This window comes from Schistocerca serialis, chromosome 2, assembly GCF_023864345.2.
Source record: "Schistocerca serialis cubense isolate TAMUIC-IGC-003099 chromosome 2, iqSchSeri2.2, whole genome shotgun sequence".
Lineage (NCBI taxonomy): Eukaryota > Metazoa > Arthropoda > Insecta > Orthoptera > Acrididae > Schistocerca > Schistocerca serialis.
The window spans coordinates 617258157-617277963 of record NC_064639.1 but is presented as its reverse complement, the minus strand read 5'-3'; the positions used below and the strand labels follow the sequence as shown (position 1 = coordinate 617277963).

General features: G+C 37.6%; 1 protein-coding gene across 4 annotated transcripts in view; it reads left to right on the top strand.

Annotated features, from left to right (window-relative positions):
* LOC126457669 (gamma-tubulin complex component 3-like) overlaps positions 1–14920 on the top strand; it is a 304002-nt gene extending 289082 nt beyond the window's left edge. For 2 of the 4 annotated variants that reach the window (XM_050094170.1, XM_050094166.1), the window contains one exon: positions 13347–14919. The gene's annotated coding sequence lies outside the window, so the exon portion shown is untranslated. Of the gene's footprint in view, positions 1–13346 lie in introns of all 4 variants that reach the window. The other 2 variants (XM_050094169.1, XM_050094168.1) reach the window with 2 other exon arrangements.
* Positions 14921–19807: the final 4887 nt, after the last annotated feature.

Sequence of the window (19807 nt, the reverse complement as noted above, 5' to 3'; positions counted from 1 at the left end):
CCCAAATAGATTGAAATAGGCCATTGCTGGGCCTGCCTATAAAAATGGTGTCTCCACAGGTGCCAATAATTACTGCTCTGTGTCACCCTCCCACATTTTCTAAAATTTTCGAGAACACAATGAGCTCTGGGGTTGCCACACACCTGTGTAGTAAAGGAATACTGAACCATCAACAATTTCAATTTCAAAAGCTTAGACATTTATTGAACACATAGGAAAATCTATAAGTGATAAAATATCACCAATTTGGATATTGTGACTTATCAGAGGCATATGATTGTGTCAGTAATAATACACTATTAGAGAAGTTAATTTTTTATGAATACATAGTTCAGCACAACTGGTATAGTTCTTCTTTAAGATACATGATGCACAGATTTACCTTATGTTGTTGTAGCAATACAAAGACAAATACTACATCATGTGCATCGGGAGACATTATTATACTTGCATAGGATCCAATCATTGACCCACTACTGTTCTTTCCTTATGTTAATGATCCGCCACTGTATTTGAATCAGAAGGTAGAATTAGTCCTGTTTGTAAATGATACAGGCATTGTTGTGAAAGAGGAGAGAAATGTAAGTGCTTGTCATGCATGGCAAAATAAGTGTCAGACCATAAATTATGACAGGAGCAGCATTTAGAGATGAGATGGATTGATTTGGAGGTGAAATGTGGTAATTGGCTACTTGAATAATATGTAACTGTGATCAGGCGCATAGCATGAATTGCTGTTGATGCAGTCCTGACTGGTGCTACAGGGTGCCAAAAAAGTAATGCACAGCCATGCTGGTTGGGTGTAGCAGATATTTATACAATGTATTTTTTAAAAATAGATGAGAAAATTGCTGCAAATAATTCAGAAGAGAAAGCAAAACAGTACATGAACAAGAAATGCAGAGAACGATTAGCTTAATAAAAATCAACCTCTTATTCCCATCTGAAATATGCAAGATCATCATGGCTCTAAAAAGAAAAAGTTCGTATTGGGTACATAATATTTGCAAAAAGACACCTAAAAGATGTGTACTTTGAAAAAATACAGCCCTTGTAATTTTGTACCGTCAAAAATATCCCATCTCCTTTTAATCTAGTATGCTAACAAGAAATAGTAAACAGAGTAGTTATAAGTTGTTAGGTGCGCAAAGTGATGAAAACTTAAAGTGAAAACTATATAGTAGACCTACAAAAATGTTTAGGTTTGGCTACTTGTGTCATAAGAATAATTGCCATCTTTGTGTGTACAAAACATAGTAAGTTAACATATTTTGCGTATCTTTATTCAGTGGTGCCTCATAGGATAATATTCAAGGGTAACTCATCAATTATGCAAAAAGTATTCATTGCACAAAAGAAAGTAATGAGAAATATTTTTAAGGTTCACATTTGTACATCTTGCAGGTGTATCTTTAAAAAGCTGGGATTATTAACCACAGCCTCACAGTAAAGTAATTCACTTATGAAATATGTTACCAACAATCCATCTGAGTCTGAGAATAACAGAGATATTCAGAGGTACAACACCATTTAGATTTGCAACTAAAATGTCTAACAGCGGAAGTAGAAATAATTAGTCAGTTTTACAGAAAAAAACGCGTAAATGTTTATCGTGAATAATAGGTCATGCAACTGACATGATGATAAGCTTAACGCACTGACCTGTGGAGATGATGGGGAAGTGGCCATGATGTGAACACATCCTAGTGATGAACAGAAGATGTCTTCTACTACAGATACAGTCTTTAAATATTGATTTTTTTTGGGGGGGGGGGGGGGGCAGTTTTAGATAAGGGTACTACCAGCCTTTATACTATTTTGTTTATTTCCATGGAAATATGTCCTGATGCATTAAAATCAGGATCAACCAAATGCCCATTGTTCTTTGCTCCTCTGTACTCATTTTACGGTATGTCTTGGTGCACTGGTATCCAGAGAAAGTTCGCAGAAATTCCTTGCCTATTTGGCTGGACCACTTTCTGCATTGTTTTCACAAGATTAACATCGTTGTCTCTCCATACTGCTGAGATTTTGGGACCAACAGTTCACTTCAGGTATGACAAGTATCTCATTCAGTCATAGTGACTTGACAAACTGGAGAGTTGCAGCGATGGCCACTCCCTCTATTGGAAAGAATGACATATTCCATGGGACAGAGTACATTCATTCTGCACAGTGATCAGGAAAAGAGTCATTACGCCCATATGGTTGATCAATCACTTTTGATTCACCACTGAATATTTTATTTGCATCTGGTCACTGCCTTTGAACACCTGTTATGAGTTCATTTTTAATGTTTGGTGTTTCTTGTTTGGGGACCTGATGGATGTTGCAGGAAGCGAGTAACTGAGAAAATGGGATTTTGAGGTCTTGATTTGTCCCGTGAACTTTGTAATAAGGAAATATTTCTGATAAATAATGGTTACTATTGAGCTGCAAGCTCTTAGTTTTAATAGAATAATTTTTCTGAAGAATCTGCTTTAGGTCTGCTAATTTCTTATCAGTTTGGCGCACGAGAGTTTTGATTTTCCACAACATAAATTTATCTTCCAGGTACTGGCACGAAATCAGTCGAGGTAATTTAGCTGCTTTCAAGAGTAGGGCATTGGTTATTGTGGTTAGCATTGATGACATTGGTCCGATGCAAATTCTAATGCTGCATTATTAAATTTTGTTTAATTTTGAGAGTGCCAACTTGATACCACTGTGGTAAAAGAGAGCTCTGTAATGTAATTGAGGTAACTGTTGCAGTCAGTAAATGGTGAGCATTGTCATGAGATGTGCACCCCACCAACTGTGGGCTAACACATGAAGAACAGTCATTGCTTGTGCTATACTTGGAAAGAGACATCTGACGTAGGCCTGGTAAATCATCTGTGAGTCATTCATTAATCCTAGTAATTGCACAAAATCTAATGTATGGCAGGTATCATGGTAAGATGTGACTCTTGAGTAGAAAGTTACATCATCTGAACACTGGAAAAGTTCAACATTTGATTGTAGAGCAACTTCAGAATTAGCAGTACATACAGTGGTGGAAATTAGTGTAAATGCTTGTGGTTATTTGGGAAAAAACAAGTTTAGCTATTTATTTGGTGTTGTACGTATTTTGCACGTACAGTTTACAACAGAACAAAATAAAATACATTGTCATTTTACCACCAGAATTAGACCAGTTACTTAAAAATTGAAAAAAATGTGATCTTTTGGTTAGGGAGGGGCAGAAGTTGGTATAACGCCAGGTCCACTAGTTGACACACATAGACATGGATGTCAGCAGGGTATTCCAGTTGTGGTGTTATTGACAATTTTGTCAGATTGGGTACAAAATGGCAATTATGACCTGACATGAAAATCAGCAGCAATCATATACACATTTCATTATGTGTGAAGAAAAAAGTAGACCATTTTTGTTCCTCTAAAATCGTGGCTGATCTACAGTTATTAGTTGCTTCCAGATGCATTAGACAAATCCTGCCTCAAGACATGACTGTGGCATTCAAGAAATGGCTCCACAAGGCACCTTTAAACACCGTGCGTACGAAAGCTCAACTGAAGTTTGTGGAAGAACATAAGCCTTGGACTGTAGAACGAAACAAAGTAATTTTCAGTGATTAGAAGTAGTTTAATTTGGACGGGCCAGATAGTTTTCAATATTACTGGCATGATCTAAGGACAGAGCAACATGTTAAGAAGAATAGAAACTTTGGCAGTGGCAGCATTATGGTGTGGGCAGCATTTTGTGCTGACAGCACATCTAACAAAGAATGGTACACCACAAAATGAAGTCCAGTGATTATAAAAGAATGCTGGAAATTGAATTGGTTCATATGTATGAGGAATTCAGTGATGATAATTTACTATTCGAACATGATAATATTGGAATTCACGGGTCTGCCAAGACAAAATTTTGGTTTCAGAATAACTAAATTCCACTTCTGAGCTGGCCATTGAAAAATCCAGATTTAAATGCCATGTAGAAACTACGGAGGATCTTCACATGGTGTGTTTATCGCAACGGACGATCTTGTGAGACTGGCCGAGCTGAAAACGACAATTCAAACAGTGTGGACGTCAGTCCTGGAAGAAGAGATTAGTGCCATTACACATTCAATGCCCAAGAGAATTTTTGTATTTATTAGAGCATTGGAGATTTAACTAAATACTAAGTCCATAAATCATTGCCTCAAAGATGCTGTTTTATGACTGCGCATTGTCACGCTGAACTGTTCCTCTCCTGTAAGCAATACACAATGCTGTAAAATGTGTTAATATCACTCCGCATTTAACATTCTTTTAAGTGCAGTAAGGGGACCATGCCCTCACCGCGAGAAATACTCCCATATCATAATAATCACCTCTTACGTGATGACAGATAATATTCTCCAAGTATTTGCCAAACCCAGACCCTTCCATTGGATTGCCATAGTGTGTAGTGTGATTCATCACTAGAACACTCGTTTCCAGTGATCCACTGTCCAATGGCATCACTCTTTACACCATATCAAGCTTTGTTGTGTTGACTATAGAAATGTGTCGCTTATGAGGAACTGCTCAATGATCGTACCTCATTCTTTTTAGCTCACTACACACAATCATTGTGCTAGCTGGATTTCTGGTAGCACTTTGAGCTTCGCGAGTTATTCCTTCCACTGATTTATGCGATTTCTTACAAACACCCTTCACATTGTTCAGCAGTCTCGTTCCATCAATATGACTAAATGAAGTCTGCCTCGTCTTGGTTTAACTGTGGTTGTTCCTTCACATTTCAAGTTTGCAGTCACAACAGTCGACTTGGATAGCTTCAAAAGGGTTGAAGTGTCCTTGACTGATGTGGTACTTAGGTGAAATCCAATGACTAGCCGAAAGTACAAAGTCGTTGAGCTCATACCTATTCTGCTGTAACTGCTTCTCTACTGTCAACACAAAACTTACCGCCACCTTTTATACTGGCAGGGCCACCTCTGCATTACAGAGGAGATTTCCAAATACTTTTGATTGGCTAGTGTATGTGCATAGTGTATGAACCATTCCAGTAATTAAGGTGCCTGGAATCCAAACAGCATGTAGCTTGTATTTTATCAGCTAAAAAGGCTGAAATACACAGCTGCTCTGGATAAAAGCAGCTAAGGTGTGAATTGTTAATACTTCAAGGTATCTTATGTTGTCTTTCGTGTTTTGAAGCCATTTTTAATGCTAAGCAGTAAATAATTTTGTCCCAGCTAGCATTTTTAGTTGTATTTTAACAATTGTTTCCAGAGTTTTGTTGCCACATGACCTTCGGGAAATTCACCTGTAAGACCAGTGTCATTTACCTCTCTTTCCTCTTTCAGAATGATTTGTGTGATCCACATAATTGACAGATTCCGTAGCCACATTTCAGTATAAAGATGCACAGTGGATATAATAATGTTTCTGATGGAAAATATTTTAGTTTCAGATAGAAAATGTTTCATTCCTGGATGGGCCTCAGTAGAGATTTCCTTGATTGCCAGTTGAAGTTCCCTTATAGTGTTGGGATGCATAGAAAGTCATCCTTCACCATGAGATCAAATGGAGTTACTTGGGTGTTAACAAGTGGCAAGGTGACTGTCTTTTGTGCAGTCTGTGCTTTTGTCTCAGATGTTTCTCCTATTTACATACTGCTTAACTTATCACTTATTCATGATAACATTGTGGGTGAGTGAGGCAAAGAATGGCATACAAATATCTGTTCTTTAATTGTTACATGTGTCACCTTACTTTAATCCTGATGTGTTTTTATTTTAGGGGCATTTTCTATGTGAGCTGCTGCATGAATTCTTTTAATGTTGCTTCCCTTAAAGCAATAGCCTGAAATTATTCTAGATTCCACCATACTGTAGGCTATTTATTGTGGAAATAGTGGACAGTATTATTGTGAATGGTTACAGACATTCCTATCCTCAATGTGTTAATGAAACAGTTATATATCAAATGTCTAAGAAATTGGAAAGGGAAAATGTTCACTTATTCTTTTACCTGTGCCGGCCGCGGTGGTCTAGCGGTTCTAGGTGCTCAGTCCGGAACCGCGCGACTGCTACGGTTGCAGGTTCGAATCCTGCCTCGGGCATGGATGTGTGTGATGTCCTTAGGTTAGTTAGGTTTAAGTAGTTCTAAGTTCTAGGGTACTGATGACCACAGATGTTAAGTCCCATAGTGCTCAGAGCCATTTTTTTCTTTTACCTGTGTCAGCCTTTTCAATCAGTTTTGCCCCTGTACTGTTTGTCTCATCCAATTATTTGAAATGGAGGAGGTGAGTTTGATATGACCCAAATGTTATAAGGTGGTGACCTCATAGGTATCTCGAGACTCTGCAGTCACGTATTGGAGCAAGAAATGAAGAACACACAGGTATATCAAAATCTGAATGTGTTTGATAAGGTGAAAGTACCATCATGGGTGAATTTCTTTAATAGCACAAGTTTTGCGTTTTGTATTAGTAAAAGTCTCTTTCCTGGCAGTTCCATGTTATACCATGAGCATTCAGATTACTGAATGCTAAGTAAAGTGGATGCTTTTAAGACCACGAGATTTTCATCTTGTATTTGTAAATGTCTTTTGCTTGGCAGATTTACACTGTAGCTTGCAGGTTGCTGAAAATTAAGTAGGCTGGATGGGTATCTGTGACAGCTTTTGCCATGCGGCATTTGATATGGCTTAGTATCATTTGTCAATAAAATGACAAAGTAGTAAATGGGCCACATGTTTGGTTTGACACTTGTTGCCACAAACTAGAGTGATGATAGTGCCACAAAATTTTACGCTATACACTTATGGATGAATAGGATCATTGTGCCCTTATTCCATATTATATTGTTTCTAGAGATTCTATATTGGAAGTATGGCTGAAACTATGCCACTATAATCTCAATTATTGACTGATAAAAAAGGCTTGTGTTGCTTGGAGAAAGGTTTCTCTCTCGAGTCTCATTGATTGTGGATTCTTTCAGAATTGTATGACATATCTAATACATAGAGCTATCAGATATGTTAATGCTAAAAAATAAAACTTGGCCATTAAGCTACAGTAGGTTGTGCCATCTGCTGTGAAACTGGGGAATGTGGGTTTTGGACAGTATGAGACAGTGGGAATTGTGACAGTATATATTGTGTTGTTTTGGTTTTGTATGACTATTGGTGTTGCTGGATTATCTGATACCATGTTGGTCTCCTCTTGTTCTGTCAATTCATAACACTGGCTTATGGTGTAATTGAAAGTGAGCCTCGACTTTCACTTGCATTATAGGAAGTTGAGGGCTGTGGTGGCTGCAGTGCTAGGAATTCTTGTTGACAAAAATGTCCATACCAAACACTCTAATTTGGCTGTTGGTAGTGGCAGTTGGAGCAGGGAAGTAATGTGGACCACTCATAACTGTCTTTGCGTGTGAAAGTTAATCCTTTGTAACCAACCCTTCTTTATTTTGCGAATAATGCTCTTGATTGGGTGAGGTATCCTCAGAAACAGTTTGTGAGGTCTCTCTTATCCCGACTTCCTCAATTTTATGCAGTGCCTCTCCGCAACATCTTTATTCTGTCATTCGTTGTGAACTGAATGAGAAACCGACATCGGTCTCAGAGTAGTGCAGAGTGGCCTCGCACAGCACTCCAAGCTAGCGGCATTCTCCTGCCCAGTCTGCCATATTCTACGTGGCAGCTTAGTAGCCCGTGCCTCTGGGCTACATCAGCCCACTGCACTGGATGCGCTGTGTCACAGTTCGCCAGCCATGCTGTGGCGCCAATGATAGTCAGACATACCGCAATACCGAGGGAGCACACATGACACGCCAAATGTTGCTACGCTGCATGCGCATCCCACCGTCACATGCTCTCGCTGAAAGATATTTTTATTTATAGGTGTCTTGCTCGCTCTTGTTTGATGTATTTTAAGGAGCCACAAAGACTGTTTTAATACGACTTCAGTTGTTACTCTCGTAAGAAGAACAGGATTTTTAGTTCTGATTATGACTCATTACACTCAAAACTGGCTACAGTAATACTATATGTAATAATTATGATCAGGAGACGTGTGAATAAAATTATACATTTTTGTAAATACTAACTTTAAAACATGATAAGCTGAAGCTGATATAAAGCTGCTAGTATTGGCCTTGCTGCTCAATAATGTTTTGGAAATAAAGCTAGTTTTATTTCATATTAAAAAACTAAACAAATTTGATAAAGAGTGTACGTAAATTTAACATACGTAACAAAATGTGCAATAAAGGAAAACTTTTTCACTGCTACAAACAATGAAAAACGAAACATAATGTCCAAACAGGATGTCACTCATTCGTCTCTTATAGAATTACTACAAATAAAAAAAAGAGCATCAACATTGCCAGAGTGTAAAAGTGATCACCTTACGTTGAGAATGAAACCATCACAACTAAAGTTTCTTGCAGAAGCAGAGCTAGATGCTTGTATGCACAGTATTTTTCTGTTCATCTTCTGAAGATTCAGAAAATTTTGTTCCCTAATTTTGCCATAAGAAGCTACATTTTCTTCCATGTTGAAGATTTTATTTAAATATTTCTACAACACATCTATTGGAGTGAAACTATCGTCGACATCTGCCTTCAAAGCAAACTTCCTTACATTTGCAGGTAGTTAAGGTTTTGAGGAATTTGACAAAGAATTGCATCTTCGTGACTAGTACAAATCTTTGACCAAAATAATATATATATATATATATATATATATTTTTTTTTTTTTTTTTTTTTTTTTTTTTTTTTTTTTTTTTTTTTTTTTTTTGCCTGATTGGGAATTTACGCAAACTTTTTAATATGTTATTTTGCAAATCCACACCAGTGGGATTCGTTTCTGGCTGTGTGAACCTGATTAAGTTTTCTTTTACTTCTCTTTTTCTCCACATGCTGTCCTTCCTATGCAAATCACATTTAATTTCTGCAGTCATTTTGTGCATTAAGAAAAAAATTGAGAAACTGCACCAGCCCACTAATGAGGAGAACAGGGCAAGGTGCCATAACCTAATTTCCCAAAAACTTCACTCAGTGGATGAGCGATCAAAGTAAGTGAACACGTATCTCAGCTTATCTGTAGATACTAAGCTGTTTCTGAAAAAACGATGGTCGAAGTTTTTGAGGTATGTCATGTGCCTTTTACCACGCGATATCCTCAGACGAAATGGCAGCACGGTGGTTAGTGTCGTGCTTCTTCATTTTGCGCTCCATGTTCGAAACTCGATTATTTTTAGCATTATTTTTTCATTTATATACCCAAGTCTGTAGAAGATTACTAAAAGAATATTTTGCAGTATATTGATATAACGTTGTACTTATTCATCTACTAATTGTATGTCAGATGAAAGAATTAAAAAGAGAGAGAGAGACAGAGAGAGAAAATTATTTGCAATTATTTTCAGTTAAATGCCATTAGCGTGTCATAATTCAGTTTCCGGAAAAGTGGCCCATTATGCATGATTTGCCACGAAATTATTGCCAGTGTGCAAAATCTTCACCAGTGTCTTTCCCAAGTGAGATCCATAAGCAGAAATATCACTGTGGCAAACCTACCTTCACTTCACGCTCGTGGTGTTTGGAATATATGTGTTTCGAATATATCTACGATCATTATCATCCAGGGGAATGTACCAAATGTTCGTGAGGGGATAAACAAAGAATAAAATAAAAGATTTGATATGAGAATGAAATATCAGAATATGAGAATCTAAAAAGATTCAAAACACCTCAATATATTGTACACACATATATAATAAATGTGTAACACTTACTGTGAAATCCAGTTGTAATTTTGCAGTTAGCATAATGCCCATGCATTCCATAATTTGATAAGAAATATTCTTGTAGTAACCTTTTGAGGACATGGGTGAATACATCAAAACTAGAAATAAATAAAAAAAATAATGTGTCAAACAAAGAGGGTAAAATTAAGAAGCGGCGCCGCTAACCAATGAACCACCATTTTGCCTGGGGATACCATGCGGTAAAAGGCACATGAAGTGCCTCAAAAATTTTGACCAATGTTTTTTCAGCAAATGTTGTGTACAGATAAGCCAAGACATGTGTTCACTTATTTTGAACCCACTTGCACTGAGCAAAGTTGGTGGAAAATCGGATGATGGCACTTGCCATGTTCTCCTCGTAAGCACTGCTCTAATTGCTGTTCATAGACAATAGCTTGCAGTAAGTGCTACCACTAGCCCATAGGCCACAGCTATCAGTATTTGGGCACAGTACTGCTCGGCCCTGCAATGACACCACAGGCTTTCCTCATCTGACACTGTTGTAATCCAATGCGGCTGTGGGCTAGCCCTCTGTGCATGACTCTGTCGGTGGTACCCCCCAGTGTGACGTTCAACTTCGAAACCAATTCCAAATTGGAAAATTTTGGCAAGTTCTTCTGCCAGCAAGTTTCAGAGAGTTATTGTTGATCATTGTTGTCGTGGTCCAAGTTATTTTACAAAGAAGGACTTCGAACCCAGCTCCATTTTTCCAACCTTGGCATACATTCTAACATAGTGTGGATGGAATGAGAACACTTATTTAATAATCAGCTACAACAAGAGCCAGGCTGTGAGTAATGCAGTGCAATGTTTTGGGGCATGTCTGTACAAGCTGTGCACCACCGGGCGAAGTACTGCGTGGACTAGTGATCTTCAGTTAAGCCAAGTTCCACGATTCGGAATTATCCAAGCAGTAAATATCATCAGCAGATTGTATGGCATTGCAATTCAGATAATGAAACGGTGCTTGAATTTTGGAGTGAGATACATTGTTGACAACTATTAAGTGGTATTTTTTGTGAACTTTCCAAGGCATTTTATTGTATAGATCATGTTAAAACTGAAGTTTTATGGAATTGATGACTTTACAAACAACTAGTTTAAATTATATGTAAAAAAGAGAATGCAAGTGGTTGTGCTGGATGGTTCTAACGATGATGGAAGGACATAAAATTTTAGTTACCAGGGAAAAAATACACACACACACACACACACACACACACACACACACAGTCCTACTGGGTTCAATTTTGGGTCCCCTTCCTGTTCCTTATGTATGTGAATGATATTCCATTTAACATTAATCAAGTGGAATTGGTACTTTTTGCAGGCATATTAATAAATCCTGTTAGAGAGACATTAACAGAAGAGATTGTTAATGATTTTTTATTTCTTTCAGAGAATTACTAAGTGCTTCTTTGTAAATATACTGCCATAAATTTTGATAAAGTACCATATTCAGTTCTGCACAACAAATAGTCATAACAACAATTAATGTACACAAGAACAGCTGTCAGTAAATATGGTAGAATGCTCCAAATTTTTGTTTGTGCATATTGATGAAAACTTTGACAGAAAGAAGCAAACAATTAAGTTCAGCTACTTTTCTTGTTTGCATAATTGTTAATCTCGGAAAGAAACAAATCAGCCTCCTAATGTATTTTGCATATTTCCAGCCAATGTTTTATGTAATATCTTTTCTTTTTTTTTGGGGGGGGGGGGGGGACTGATCACTTAAAAGTACTGATTGCACAAAAACAAGCAGCAAGTACAGTATGTGCTATTCACCACAGTCATCTTGTAGGTACCTCTCCTAGGAGTTAGGCATTTTAATTCCACCATACATGTATTCTCTAATGCAATTTCTCATCACAAGATGAACTAAAATCATTTCTTCTCAACAACTTGTATTCCAGAGCTGAATTTATATTTAAAAGCTGGTAGCATTTTAGTCAGTTTTTAAGTGGAGTTGCATGAATAGGACTGAAAAATAATATGTTAAAACTAACGATGCATATACACACTACCCAAAATTTTTGTGACTGGTGCTGCCATCTGTTGAAAACCTTACCTTTGGACTAATGGTCCCATCACCCTCAAAGTAGTTCCCATCTGCATGTACACACCGGTCCCAGTGCTTCTGCCACTGGTCAAACCTTTTTTGGAGGTCCTGTTCTTTGAGGCTGTTTATCAATGCCAGCAATGCTTCTTGAATCGCACGGTGCCAAATCTGGTGAGTACGGTGGGTGGGGTACAACGGCCGTGTTGTTTTTTGCCAAAAAGGTCATGGTGAGCAAGGACGTGTGACAAGGCGCGTTGTCATGATGCAGCAGCCAGTTCCCTTGACGCCAAAGTTCGGGCTATTCTCGCCACGCATTTTCACGGAGCCATCGCAAAATGTCACAGTACTACACGGAATTCGCTGTTTGGTTGGGTGGGACGAATTCTTTGTGCACAGTTCCCTTGGTATCAAAGAAAAAGATGATCATGGTCTTCACTTTGCTCTTCACCTGTCTCGCTTTTTTGGGTCTTGGAGAGCCCGGGCTCTCACTGGGACGATTGTTGCTTTGTCTGTGGCTCATAACCATAAATCCAGCTCTCGTCGCCGGTGATAACCTGTGACAAGAAAGTTGGATCATCAGATGCGCTCTGACAAAGGTCCGTGCACACTTCAACACGCTGTGCCTTCTGATCGGCAGTCAAGATCCTGGACACAAAGTTTGCGGTGACACGATGCATTCCCAATTTATCAGTCAGCATTCCTTGACATGTCCCATAAACAATATCCACTTCATCCACAAGGTCTTGATTGTTTCTACATCGATCCGCACAAACCAATTGTTGAAGTTTGGCAACAATGTCTGGTGTTGTGCAGCTAACGGGTCTTCCAGTGTGAGCATCATCTTCGATGTCTGTACGGCCGACCCTGAACCGAGCATACCCCTCACACACGCGCACCGCTCATGCTCTGTCCCCCAAACAGAGTATTACGGAAATCTCTGTGGGCATGCAACATGTCCTCCCAGCTGAATGCCACTCCTCACACTCACTCATCAGATATGCAGCTCTCGCCACCTAGCGGTGCGAAGATCTACTGCTCCTACTTTCCAGATGGCAGCACCAGTCGTGAAAATCATGGATTCCACATTGTACATAGCCTATAAAGTGACTCATTCTACATCATTTCAACGAAAGAATTGTTAAAGTTTTCTTTGGAATATTTAACTATCTAAAGCAAATGCCTTATGAGTCACTGCTTGGTTAATTTGTATCAGACATAATTGTGTTAAATATTCTGTTTTCACCTAGCACAATCTTTCTTTCTCTTATCTCAAACATTGTTTGCGTCATCTGTCCCTTTGTACTTTCTTTTAATGTTATTATTAAGCAGGAATATTGTTACTTTAAGTACCATTTTCTTAGAATATTACGGTAATTATGTATTGTTGTTTTCAAGGAGAGGAAACCCTGATGTGTCAATCTACAATTTGGTGTATCATTAATGTTTCATTATGATTTGCTCTTTTGTTTATTTTTCTCATTGATTTTATTTTGCTTACAGCTTTCAGTTTTTTACCCATGGCACTACCTCCCAAAGAAGGAAAATAAACTGCTCTTTTTTGTGAGTGAATATGGTGGATTGATGAACCAGTGGCAGATAAAACATTGATGCTTTTACTGTAGATTGTGATCTGTACAAAAATCTCTCTATATTTTTGTACTGAAATCATAAGTGAAGCTGCACTTAAGAAGAATGCTGCGAACCTGCTAATTTTTGGCTCTCACCAAAAGGAAAAATCACTGTATCTTGTGTATACACATGTCTCATATTCATTTAGGGTTTAGTATTGTTCATTCATGTCGGGTCTCGTGCTTTTGTTAATTTCCATTCCTTGTCAAATCATGCGAAATAAGTTAGTTATGATAAAAATGTAGTATGTAAACTGTAACACAGTGTTAACTGTCAACAGAAAATTCTGCCGTTTGATATTACTCAGTAGCAAGTAAGATTTTATGTTGTTACTCGTTTACAATCCTGAGTTACCTCTTTTTGAACATCTACAATAGTCTTCAATTTTCTTGTTTCAGATCTCTGTTTCACTGTGATGTGTAAGGCTGATATTTACCAGATACTATTTATTTTTCTTTATCCAGTATGTTAGACATTAGTAGCATTTTCTGTATCTGTTGAATTATATTTTATTTTAAATTGTAGTCATTTATGTTGATATGTTTCTTGTTTTTTATTTAAGAATTTACCTCACTGTTGATAATAATTTAAGGTCACTAAAGAAGTGTTTCTGTTATTATGTACATTCTTCCTTTCTTTGAACAAATTCTGTTTTTCTAGTGTCAGGTACTGATAATGTTGTTTTCCTACTCCTTTGTAAATTCTGTATTTCAAGTTTTATATTTTCTGTATTTAATTTGCTCGTGAATTGGCAGTTTTTGTGGATTTATGACATTTTAAAAATATTTTCTTTTTTTTATGACGTAAGTAGTGTCGTTTCTTACAGTATCTGCAACAGCTACAGTTGCTGCTTTGACGAAGTATTGTGTGTGTGTGTTTTTTTTTTCCGCAATACCAGCTATTATGAACTACGTAAGTGAAAACTTCTATTCCTTGCACTTCATAAGCTGCAACAACCCCCTTGTCTAGTTCATTAGAAGTCCAACAGTCCTTCCCAGTTGCTATTACTCATTCCCTTTTCCACATCCTTCAGGTGTTCATTTGTTTCTTTTCTAACTTTTTCTGCTGAACTTCCTGTCATGTGTTTCCCCAGTACCAGTTTCTTAAATATCCCAATTTTCTCTTCTTTTCTCTATCTCGAGATGCCTCAAGCTTGATACTCTTAATATGTGCAGAGGCAGTTTACCTACATCGCACAGGACTCGCAGCTATATTGCACAGCTTTTTGGAAAAGTTAACTTTTAGCAGTTGTGAATTGAAAGTAACAATACTGTTTGGGACTATTTGTGCATGATTGTGTAATATTTTTAAACCATTGTAAATAATTGATCATTGAAATGTATATATTTTCACATATTTGAAGAATCAGTTCATTGTAATATGAACTTGTCACAATAGTGCCGACACATTGTTTGCTTTACTTTGTTAACAAAGATCACCTGCTAAAAAGTAAAAATTGTTTGTTCATAAGCTCCAACAACCCCCCTTGTGTTGTTCATTACAAATTCCTCACACAGCTCAACATTGGCCACTTAAGTGAAGCAGTTGGGCAACCAGACTGCAACCAACTGTGTATTCGAATTAAGGTTAGTGATAATCTAGTTCACTTAGAACTGTTTTTGTATAGTACCTCACACTGCTTCCACTAGTTTCAAGTTCAGGCACAGTGAACCACAACACTAGCCACAATGGAAATCGAACTTTCCCAGTTGATGTATCGCAAAGTTTTACTATGTCACCAAATTTTGTTTAACGTTATAAGCTTGTAATACTACACATTTTACTTTTCAGCATGAGCTGTAATAGTTTCTCATCAATTTTGAGACACTACAATTCAGCATCTGCAGTGACAGGGAACTATCAGTCCTGCTTGCCATTAATTCAAACAAAAGTAAAAACCTCAATCAGTGCTCAACTTATTCCACGCATTTAGTGGAAATGGCCAAGAAAACACCAGCAACTTCATTAGTTTCAGTACATACATGTCCTAAGTAGGTGTGCTCTTAAAATTTTATTTCAATTTTGTGATTTTATTCATAAAAGTCCAGCTGAATAACGTTTTTAGAACTCTGATAGTGTTAGTCCAGCTGCATGTAATGAGAAAGAAAATTCTGGTTTTTTCTTCAGCATTCAAAAATAACATACTGTATGTCATCGCTACAGTGCTGAATAATTGCAGTGTGGGTACAAGATGCCGATCAAAAAAAGCTAGGTACGAGATTCAAAACTGGATTACCTCCTTTTAACAAGCACTTGAACTAACCAGTTAAGCTACATGAGCAACTGATTCAAATCCTCTGTCATGCATTTTCACCAATTTTCTCCAAATGTAAATTCAGCATTAAAGACCTGACTATTTAGTTGGCTGTGATCGTGCTTAGTCCTGTCCACCTACGACACATACCTTATGTTGTACTACTACTACTCCTAAGTTTCTTGAAATGTTTGACTATTCAGTTGGAAAAATCAGTGTCAAAAGAAAGGGACCATATGAATTCAACAGTCTGGATAGTATGCTTAGATGAAGGCAAACACTTGCAAAAAATGAGAGAACAGAATTCAACTCCTATGTCTGGCACAAATTTTCATTTGTCACATTGTAATCATCATAATGCATCTTCAGCCTTAACAAACCTGTTTTCTTCAGTTTGAATAATACAGTATTTGTAATGTGGTTTTATGTATTTCAACACTAACTAATTGGAAACCCATGTGCCTTACATGTAGAGTTGTTTTACTAAATCACTCAAAATAAACTTAAGACATATATAAAGTAATCACTTTATGCAGCATAGAAACTAACAGAATATTTTGAATATCTTTTGGAATCACAAGGCCACATATGTCGAACACACCAGGTAAATCGCAATTTTAATAATAAATCAAACAGTGGAAACTCCAGGATGGAATAACAATAATATGGAAAGGATAGGTTGCTCACCATACAGAGAAGGTGTCGAGTCATAGACAGCTACAATGAAAGAGTCTGCTAAAATATTAAAGCTTTCGGACAAAGTCGTATTCCTGTAGAACACACACACACACACACACACACACACACACATACACAAAGCACAAGCACAACTACAACTCTCACACAAATGGCCACTGTCTCAAGGCTTCAGGGGCCAAATGCAACTGCACCTGACAGGTCAGTAATCAGGCATGGCTAGTGTGGTGCGGGAGGCATGCCCGAGTTATGGATGGGGGAAGATGGTAGTGCTGCCACTGGCATAACTTGCAAGACTTGGTGAGGGCAGAATAAGATTGTTAGATGCAGTATTGTCAGGGAGTTGGGTTCTGCTGGGGGGGTTTAGAGAAGGAGAAAGTTCTTGTAGGTACATTGGCAGAATAGACAACTTGTAGTACTATAGTGGGAGCAGGGAAGGGGATGAGTAGGTGAGAGACAGGGATTAGCAGAATTTGAGGCCAGAGGAGTTACGAGAACAAAGGATATGTTGTAGGGAGAGTTTCCATCTGTACAATTCAGAAAAGCTGTTATTGTTAGAAAGAATCCAGATTTCTCAGGCTGTGAAGCAGTCAGTAAAATGAAGCACATCATTTTGGGCGGCTTGTTTAGCAAGAACTGTTAGATGTAGTCCCTTGGTCTCAGTTTGGAAGTGCCCATTCGTGCAGACTGACTGCTTGTTAGACATCATACCCACATCCTAAGTAAGCTATTGGCCTCCATTATACTAACTAAAAGCTGATCATCATGTGTTTAAAAACAATAAATTGAATGAACTCAACTGTGTTGTGTAACTTTTAAAGAACCTAATAATTATCAGAAGGAAATAGGTCAGTAACTTTACAAGTTCTTTCTCTCAGTGTATAAAGGTGTAGATCCAGCAGAGCTGAAAGGGGATAATAGCTCACATGTTTAACACTTTTTGTGAGATGTTACGCTGAATTTCTAACACTGGTCATACTTCCCAAACGCATACTTCACTTACTGGCTGCAGGAAATGGCCATAGTTCTCCAAGTCCACAAAAATTGTTAATGTATTTTGGCCTCCTATTGCTATAGTTATCAGAGTGCTCTTGTGGTTGAATATTTGTTCCATATATGACCTGCCTTTTTGGAAACCAACTTGATATTATCCAAAGAAGTGAACAGTTAGCTCTTCATTTTGCCACAGTACCATTTTCACCTGGTTCCTTGTTATCCTTGAGCTCTTTGATCACCTGCCTGATTTCACTAAGGCTTGGTGGTATGCAATGTAGCTTATTGTGGATTTGTTTCTGAGCATACATTCTTTCCTGAGGCTCTTCACAATTTAGCAGCACTTTGAAATAGACACGATTTATTTGCCATTTGTAACTACGCTTCTATCCATTCACCTAAAGCACAGATTTGGTGGTTAATATCCATGCAGCCTCTTTTTGAAGATCATATACAACTCCCTAGTGGTGTCCTTTTTGAACTCTTCTTCCACATTTTCTACTTTACTGTTGCCATATCTCCTCTTCTCTGCTCTTATAACAATGGATGTTTCTTTGCTTTCCTTGTGTGTTATTTTAAACTTGCTTTTTTTGTTTTTCCATTAGTCATCTGACTTGTTCAATGAGGCTTGCCATTAATTCCTCTTCTACCAACCTCTTCATCACAGAGTAGTACTTACACCCTCCATTCTCAATTATTTGTTTAATGTATCCAAATCTCTGTCTTCTCCTACAGTTTTTATCCTCTACAGTTCCCACTAATACCATGGAGGTTATTCCCTGATGCCTTAATACATGTCCTGTCATCCGATCCTTCTGGTTGCCGGCATTTTTCCATATGTTCATTTCTTTGCCACTTCTGTCCAGAAGTCAGTAAACCTAATTTCCTACATTATTCTGTAGCACTGCAACTCCAAAGGTTTGGTTTTCCCACGGTCCGTGGTTAACTACGATAAGTGCTGTGCTCTAAATATACATTCACAGAAATTTCTTCTTCAAATTGACACCTATAGTTGATAGTAGTAGACTTCCTTTTACAAATTAAAGGCACTTACAAACAAAAATGTCACTGATTGCTTTAAGTATGTCTAAATGATTGATTTTTAGGTTCAGATTGTCTATATCACATATTTTTTCCAAACATATTGGGTAGACAGGCAGTTGTAAAATACACACTAAACACTAGAGATAGTACATTTAGAGTGGCATTAATAGGATACGTGTATGAGACAGAGAAACTGTTTCGCGTTCGCCATACATGATATATTGAAGGCTGGTCTCCTTTTTGTAAGTTTATCTCATTAAAAAATAATATAATTCCTTGGCAAGACAATTGTACATTCCACTTTCATCTTAGTAAGCAACAACATCTGTATGAAACTGCCATGCCATTAAGAAGAGACTGGCTGACAAATTGGCCTTTGGTTCTGTAGTCGGTACGCCATAGAATTTCTTTTTGTGTGCTACAGATTATGAATCTTTCAGGACTACTGTACACATTTCAGTGTATTTTAGGCTGAAATTTGATCACACATGTTGTGTTATGCTACATGCATGTTAATGAACAGGCCATGGGTTTATTTTATACCTTGTGAGTTAGTATCAAAATTAGAAAATTTCATTGCAGATGCCATTCATTAACACAAACTTTGTCTGGTCTGCATGCTGTTCAAAGTCACCTATGTGTTGTGACTTACAGTCTGACTAAAATTACTTGTAGTTCACACTTCATTCTTAGTAACCAGATGTGTCAGCATACTATTCGTTGACGTCCTGAACCAGATCTTCCTAATTCTGGATTTAACAGTACAGAACCTGAGCGTAATTTTTTAAAAAAAGAGTGTCATTTTATTAGGAAGTGATTGTCACGCTGTGCTGTGTCAAACCAGTGAGCCTATGTGGAGGGCCATCATTGCATGATGAAAGTACAGCCTGTTCCTCCCACATTGTGTGTCTACCTCAGGTGCCCATGTGTTGAGAGTTGATGGGCAGATCTTGCTTCCTCCACTCCCTAAAGCCTTCCTGGGGGTTTGTTCAGTATGTTGTGAACGAACTGTCTGCCATTGCAAATGCACCTCAACAAAAATCATCAGCTTGCTTGGTGGTACAGTTTACATATATAATCCATTATTGGGCACTGCCACACCCCATTTTACTGTCACGGGCACAGTCGCAAAAAATGAATTCTGCCTATGTTGACAGTTCACTTCCTGTTCTCAGAATGTAAAATGATATTCACCTGACACTCAATGTGACAAACATCAAATAATAAATAATTTTTATTTATTTATTATTAATTTTTATTTATATTGTGTTCATAAATGTCTTATGTATTTGTTAGAATGTGCTTGGTGGAGCACCATTTAACAATAAGGGTAAAAAATCATAAT